The following is a 7891-nucleotide window of genomic DNA, read 5'->3' on the forward strand; positions in this document are numbered from 1 at the left end:
AATTATTGATAATGCTTGACGTTTTTACGTAGCAGCTGTGAAGATTTACGCTAGCGAGACACAGAGCTATCAGAATCAGATGGGGGGGAGGTGTTCGGGGAGGGCTTATCAGCACAGCCTCAAAAGCCACGCCTCCTCAGAGGAGATTTCATAAACATATTTAAAACACTACTGGGAAAGTTATTTTTTAAAGAAAAAAAAATTGTCATAGGGTGACCAATTGAAAAATCACATATATATAAAAAAATTGAATGGCAAAAATTGGATTATAAGTAAAATATTAGTAAAATGTCTGATTTTCAAGTTTTAACCCAAAACATGTTTTTTTAGGGCTAAAACATCCATATTAGATTAATTGATTGTAAGTTGCACAAAACTTCATCCTAACATTTCTGTCCATCTCCACTCTGACACCTGCAGGATTTCTACAGTCACAGCAACTGGGTAGAATTGGGAAACAAATTTCCAAATGTAAATATGATCAGAAAGAACGCCAACATTGGAAATATTGCAGGTAAAACCCCAGATTAGACCATTTTCTTTATATTTATGCGTCAAAAACAATGGCTAATATCTAGTGCTTCTCTACAGATAAAACCACTGCAACCTGTCGCAGCTGCAATGGGGACGACTGCAGCAACAATATTTTATAGGAAATAATAGCAAAGAATATTTTGACGTCTGGATACTTTTCTGTTAATCCTCTTAACCTCTTGCAAATCTTTGAAAGCAAACCAAAAGGTAAAAAAGAATGACATTAATAATAATCTACTGAAAACATTTTTTTAATGTAAAAAATATAAAGATTTATAAAAATGGGTTGATATGCCTCTTGTATTGAAGTGGTGAAACATCAGTGTTCACTTTAGATTTATCATTATTTGTTTAAAAATCCTAAGCTTTCATTTGTTCACTTGGCTTGATATGCCGAGTATATTTGTTTCTACTTGAAAAGTTGAGAATTAATTTTTTTGGGGGGGGTGGGGGTCCTTGTGATTATCAGGGAAGTGCAGCCATGGAGGTTTTCCTGATGCAACAAGTTTAGTTGAGCCTAAAGGTGGGATCAACAAAGACAGTTACTCCTCCAGTCATGGATATCTTCACAGAGAAGCAGCAGAGCTGGCCATAGCTGCAACCAGTCAGCTTCTGGAGGACATTCGAGGAGCATCTGGAGACAGAGAATTCCTTCAGTATAAAACAAATTGCATACCTCAGTTACACTTTCTGCCCAGAGCAGATCTTAACTTAAAGCATTGCCAAAATCTTTTTTTTACATTTTAATCCCTCAGGTTGATGGGAATCTCAAAGGGATCAAGTAAGGCTCTTTGTTTTGTGGTGGACACAACAGGAAGTATGGGTGACGACATTGCAGCAGTACAGAACGTCACTTCTACTATAATTGATAGTAAGGTTGGAACAGAGGATGAACCTTCACTCTACATACTTGTACCTTTCAATGATCCAGGTATGTTCCTAGAGCTTTAATTTAAAATCCTATGAAATAAATCATATCTTGTATCTTCTGAATTATTGCTTTTACATAAACCAGCATAGTTTTCCCTACTCAAAAAATAGATGTTTTTAAAGAGAAAACAAAAACTATAATGCAGTTTCTCTTATGTGGATCACAGATTTCGGGCCTCTGATAAAGACCACAGATTCAGAAGTCTTCAAAGCTCATATTAATTCATTAATACCATCCGGAGGTGGAGATTTTCCAGAAATGAGTCTTTCTGGACTTCAGGTTTTGTGCTGTATTTGATACAATAGCATATTAAACTTTTGATATTCTGGAAGTTCTAACTTTTGTTTTACATTCTTTTCAGCTGGCTCTAACTGGCTCTCCTCCTAATTCTGAGATCTTCCTCTTCACTGATGCAACTGCCAAAGATGAATCTCTGAAGAACACAGTGATTGCACTCATAGAACAGACCAAGACAGTTGTGAGTACTTCCATGCAAATGTAAAATGCACCAACATGCTGCTAAGAGGCCATAAATGCCACCAACACAGCTTATTTTAGGAGAAATAAAGTTTTTTTTTATCAGTTTTAACATCCTCCTTTTTTGAAAACATATCAATGGATACGTGAAAGAAGATGGCATTTTTGCTTTTCAATGCAAAAGTGACTCTTGCATGTCTTTCAACTTAAAAGCACAACCATTGCGTGACATATCACTTGTTTTTTTTATTTCACCATATTCTCCATTGTGGTATCATGTTTTTTGCTTGTTTGTCAGGGAAAATTTGGTATGAGACATGAGTAAAAAGTAACTTGTGACGGACCTCATGCAGCATGGTATGGAGGACTAAATAGGACTTAATTAAATAAATATATGTACCATTAAATTAAATAAATGCGTCATTAATTATATAAAATTCTCATTAAATAAATAAAAGTGTAATTAAATTTGTCAATATTTAATTAAAATTAAATTTTAAATTATTTAGGACACATGATTGATAATATAAGATGTTATTTCATTGTATTGCTCGAAACAAACCATTTACTTTATTCATTAATTAATTTATTTAGTGATTTAATGAAAGATGTCATGGTCCCGGCTGGGACCTTTCTATGTGGAGTTTGCATGTTCTCCCCGTGCATGCGTGGGTTTTCACCGGGGACTCCGGCTTCCTCCCACCGTCCAAAAACATGCTTCATAGGTTAATTGGTGACTCTGAATTGTCCCCAGGTGTGAATGTGAGAGTGGATGTGTGTGTGATTGAGGCCCTGCAACGGACTGGCGACCTGTCCAGGGTGTACCCCGCCTTCGCCCATCAGTAGCCGGGATAAGCTCCGTGACCCCGAAAGAGAAGAAGCAGCCAAGAAGATGAATGAATGTCATGGTCAAGAGCAGGCACATCATTTCATTACTTTAACTGTCACATTCACCCATTAAACTTTCTGGGTCAGCCATAACTCACATTATGTTGGCGGGGCAAACTCTGATACTAGAGAGAATGTTAAAGCTGGACTTCTATCTCATGAAACTGGAGTTTATTAAAGTGTTTTGGTTTTGTCTGGAACCTGATGCACATACATGTTGTAACCATTGTTATGGTGAACTGTAGAACTTTAGTGATGGTCACTGCTTCCTCAGAGGGGTTTGGTGCTTGTCTGGCCCGAGAGTGGGAGTTGCCAATCACCCCTGGCTGCAATGTGCAATGTGTGTCTTGGGGACACTGGGCTTGAGGAGGACTTCAACAGAATCGATCATCAGCCCCACATTTTTCTTCTCTTTCTGAATGTAGTAGAACAGCTACGAGAGCTCGCGCTGCATGCTCTCGCGGTAAGCGGAGGAAGTCACTGTGGCGAGGTAGCAATGATGATTTGGGTTGGGCACCGACTGGGTTTTATTTGGTTCTGGTGCAAAAGCGGTTCTTTTGTTTCGGTTCCTGTTTGGTGCCAATTTCGATACTTCAGCAATAAAAAAATAATGCCTACATTTTTCCAAGTAAACATATTTTTAAAAATTGACGTTTTCAGGTGTCGTTTTTTGAAGTGATGGCTGTTCCCATTAAATCATAGCCCCACAACCTACAAACAGCAAACTGGCGGCCCACCCCTCTTTTGTGCAAACTGGCAGTCCGCCCCTTTTTCAGGCAAACCAGCGGCCCACTCCTCTTTCTTCTGATTGGTCAATTTATAACTCTAATAACTTGTGATAATGGAAAAAAAATCTTTAAAAAAATTAGGATTAGAAAAAAGATGTTTTGCACAAAGCACCAGAGGAAGAATGATTATTCTGATATATAAAATGATGGAGAAATAACTGCCTGTTTTTCAATGGAAGTCAATGGGACTTTGGCCTTCTTGCAACCCCACTGGGACTTCCTATTTGGAACATGGAAGCAGGGGGGTTTGCTCAGTCCAGTTCTTTCTTATACAGTCAATGCTCGTGACTCATGCAGAGATTCTGAACCACTCTTTGTCTGTCGTCACCCATGAACTATCTGCCATGGCAGACCCTACATGGGGCAGAAGCCATCGGCAGCATAGTTCCTCAGATCACTTGAGCACTCAAACCCCTCCACCACGTTAAGGTGGCGGTATAAGGAGGAGGAGTTTGTGGAGGTTTAAAGAGTTTAAGGCTGTCTAGCATTAACCCGAGAAGGGTAAAATATGGGAGCTTTTTTATTATTGTCTCAAAAAAATAAGACAAAGATCACAGATCATGAGACCCAAGCAGGTTGCCACCGCTTAGGTCTCCTCCAGCATGTTGAACAAGCGAGCTCTGCTGAAGTCAAGGAGGTTGGCTTCACCCAGAGAACCACCCCACTGTGACAGGAATTTTAAATAATTAATGACAATTTTTTTTCATGATTTCACATTAAATATATTTCTTTCAATTAGTCACTTTTAGCTCATACTGGACCAGGAAATGATTAAATTTATCATTAAATATTTAAATATGCTTTTTAATGACTATTTTCATATTTTTAATGGCATGTATATTTCAACATTTATTCATTGATTTCCACTTTTATTTGTCAATTTAAATAATTAAGGACACATTTATTTAATAATTTAATGGTGTATATATTTATTCAATTAAGTCCCATTTGGTCCTCCATAGAATTGGTCAGGATCCAGAATGTTAGTGCAAGGCACCCAAAACCTTTCCGCAGGACCATTGCCCTCCCAGTCAATGAGAGACTGAGAGTCTAGCTGCACACATCTGGGATATGCCGGATAGTAAAGATGTCTGGAGTGCTTGCTTTTTTAACCAAATACTTGTAACAATAGGTGTAGGTGGGTGTCCTGGGTGGATTCCTTTTACCTTCTTTAAGGCAATATATTTTGTTTTAGTCTTTTCTAAGGCACATCGACCTGATTTCCTTGTGACATCCTTGTTTTTTCTTACTTCAAACAATGTGACTTTTTTTTTTTTTTCATTTTTATGGACTAATGGACAGAAGATGAGAGCTGGTTTTGGTGGTTCCTGTGTTATACTTGCCATATTTTTGTACCACATGACCCCTCATGTAAATGTAAAACACGTTGTAGTACATTTGTCTTTTTAGATTTCAATGTACTAATTTTGCAAGTATTGTATATAAAGTAGCTTTTTAAGGTGTACATTATTAGTTATGCGTTTTCTTTGAATAATGTGAGCATTGGACTAATTGGTAGTATTGTAATATCAAAGAAAAAAGATTGATTAGCCAAAAACAAGAGTTGAGTTAGTGGTCATCATCAAAGGTCAGCCTTATGTTTTAGTTTTTTAATATTTCAGGTGAACTTCATGATTACCAACATACTAGGGTTCCGCCGTCGCAGACAAGCTGATGGGAACCAACAGCAACAGCAAAGCCAGCGGATGGTGAGAGCAGATTCTCAGCTGTACAGAGATCTGGCTCAGGCTTCAGGAGGACAAGCTATTCAAGTTTCCAAAAATCAGCTGCTCCAGGCCACCAGCATAATCACAGAGTCCACAAGCTCCTCTCTGGTATGCTCTGACAATTTACAGGAGTTAATTCTATCATGCAAGAAATTTCCAATTATACTTTTTTATTTCTTTAATCCCAGGTGACTCTTCTGCAAGTAAACAGGAATTTGGGGGTGCCAGAAAATTACACTTTCAGTGTTGATGAGACATTAACAAATCTGATCATTTACATCACTGGAAGTTCTGTTGACTTCACACTAGTCAATCCTTCAGGTGATTATGTTGATAAATTAAAACTACATTCATTGGTTTAATTATGCTTCAAAAAATTGGCACAGTCTGATGGCAAAATTGAGATCGGAATCTACCAAAAAACAACTAAAAGAGATACACAAACAAATAAACTTGTGTTAACCAGAATCCTCCTTTATTTTTAGGAGAGCTTCATAATAGCAGCTCCACGGGACCATCAATCATCACAACTGAGTTCGTGGGAAACTTACTGACTCTGCGGTTGCGGACCCAAGTTGGATTGTGGGAATTGAGAATAATATCAACAAACCCCTATACTCTGAAGGTTGTAGGTGAGACACCGGAAAAGTTAAAATCAAACAATTACTCAATTTTTCTGCTTCAAGGTGATTTATCTTAAATATCTGGTGAATTTAAATGGAAAATAAGTCACTAAGAAATAGGTGTTTGTATTAAAATGTGCTACTGGTAAATATGACCTTAGATATTAACCTTTATTTTACCAGGAACTCCCATTGAGACTACATTTTTTTCAAGGAATATTAGTGATTAAAGAAAGCGTGTTGGGAGTTCTTACAGACATAAAGGTCTTTCTATCCATTCAGCTCTAAATAATACATTTATTATCACTTTTATATTTAAAAAAGAAAAATCATTGGACCCTTCACATGCTTGTAGTTTGCCTTCTCTCTGTCAGATAAGTATGGCTGGGTATCAGGACCATAACAATATAAATGTATGCAGTTGTGACTTATAATGCAAACCAATTTAATCAATCCAAACAAATAGGCTGGAAAAAACCCATCCGAGTACAGAGCAGTGTGGTGCACCATAACTGACCCGTGTTTTTATGACTAAAGGCTGTTACAGTGGCGCAGGGTCTTGCCTCACAGCAAGAAGGCCCCAGATTAAGTCCCAGCTGGGGGATTTGAAACAGAACCACCAACTGGGGACTTTTCTGTGTGGAGTTTGCATGTTCTCCCGTTGCATGCGTGGGATTTCCCCGGAGACTCTGGCTTCCTCCCACCGTCCAAAAACATGCTTGATAGGTGAATTGGTTGCTCTAAATTCTCCCTAGGTGTGAATAGGTGTATGATTGAGGTGCTGTGACAAACTGGCAACCTGTCCAGACTGTACCCTGCCCTCGCCCATCAGAAGCCAGGTTGGGCTCCGGCACCCCAATGACCCCGAAAGGGACAACCGGTTAAGTAGATGAATGAATGAATGAAAAAAATAAGGCTGTTGATGCACATTGTTCCTTCTTTTACTTATAGGTCAGAGTCCTATTGATTTTATCTTTAGCTTTGTGAAGCAATCTCAGGGCCCCTTAGGAGGATATGACCTCGTGGAAAATCGTCCAACAGCTGGTAAAAGAGAACTCTTTTTCTTTATTTTTGAGCGAATTCCCCGGCTTTGAGTCATTCAGTTTGACCAGATTTTGTTTCCTTCAAAGGCAGTAACACCAGTCTGGAGGTGACTCTACTTCAGGCTGACTCCACCACAGTGACTGAAGTCACTTTAGTCGAATCCTCAGGGTCAGGACAGGTTAACGGACTTGTGGAGGCTCAGGGTGGAGGGCAATACTTGGTCCACTTTGACAAGATCCCATCAGTTGAGTTTGTGGCATTAGTGAAAGGACAGAGTACCAACAGTACAACTTCTAGAGCATCCTCAGTGACATTCCAGAGACAGTCTACAACCAGCCTGAGAGCCTCTACACTAACTGTTACTGTGGTAAGAAAAAGCTGCTATCAAAACCATTTTGACTCTCATTAAGAATGTTAATTTGTCTTAATTTTGTTTTGTTTTGTTTTCAGTCTGATACAGGGAGTGTCTTAGAGCCTGGAACTCCACTCCTCGTTCCCTTTTCTGTAACAACCACTGGTGATGGAGGAAACTTTGTAATCAAAGCTACCAATGATCAGGGTTTTGATTTAACCTTTCCATCCAGTTTAACCCTGGAAAGTGGAGGTAGTGCCAATGGTACAGCCAGTATCACAGCACCCTCTACCTCCCAGTCTGGTACTGGTGTCACACTGACCATAGAGGCTGAAGCTCCAGGAGGTGCAGACACCAACTATGGTGTGCTGCGTCTCACTGTTCTTCCAAAGGTCCATATGATACAGAAGATTACATTTCTATACATTTGATATATTTTTATGTGTGCTTATTCTATTTTAATCATCTTCTTCCACTTTCAGGTGACAGATTTTTCTCCTGCAGTTTGCCAGCTGGTTAGTCTCCAA

The 7891-nt window shown here is 38.9% G+C and overlaps 1 long non-coding RNA gene across 1 annotated transcript; it reads left to right on the plus strand.

Moving 5' to 3' along the window:
- The first annotated feature begins 6650 nt into the window (after positions 1-6650).
- On the plus strand, positions 6651-7556 carry LOC118599639. The gene is made up of 3 exons (XR_004949069.1): positions 6651-7012; positions 7099-7379; positions 7463-7556. It is a non-coding gene; the product is annotated as an uncharacterized LOC118599639 (long non-coding RNA).
- The last annotated feature ends 335 nt before the right edge of the window (positions 7557-7891 follow it).

The sequence above is a fragment of the Oryzias melastigma genome, linkage group LG14 (genome assembly GCF_002922805.2).
Source record: "Oryzias melastigma strain HK-1 linkage group LG14, ASM292280v2, whole genome shotgun sequence".
Classification (NCBI taxonomy): Eukaryota; Metazoa; Chordata; class Actinopteri; order Beloniformes; family Adrianichthyidae; genus Oryzias; species Oryzias melastigma.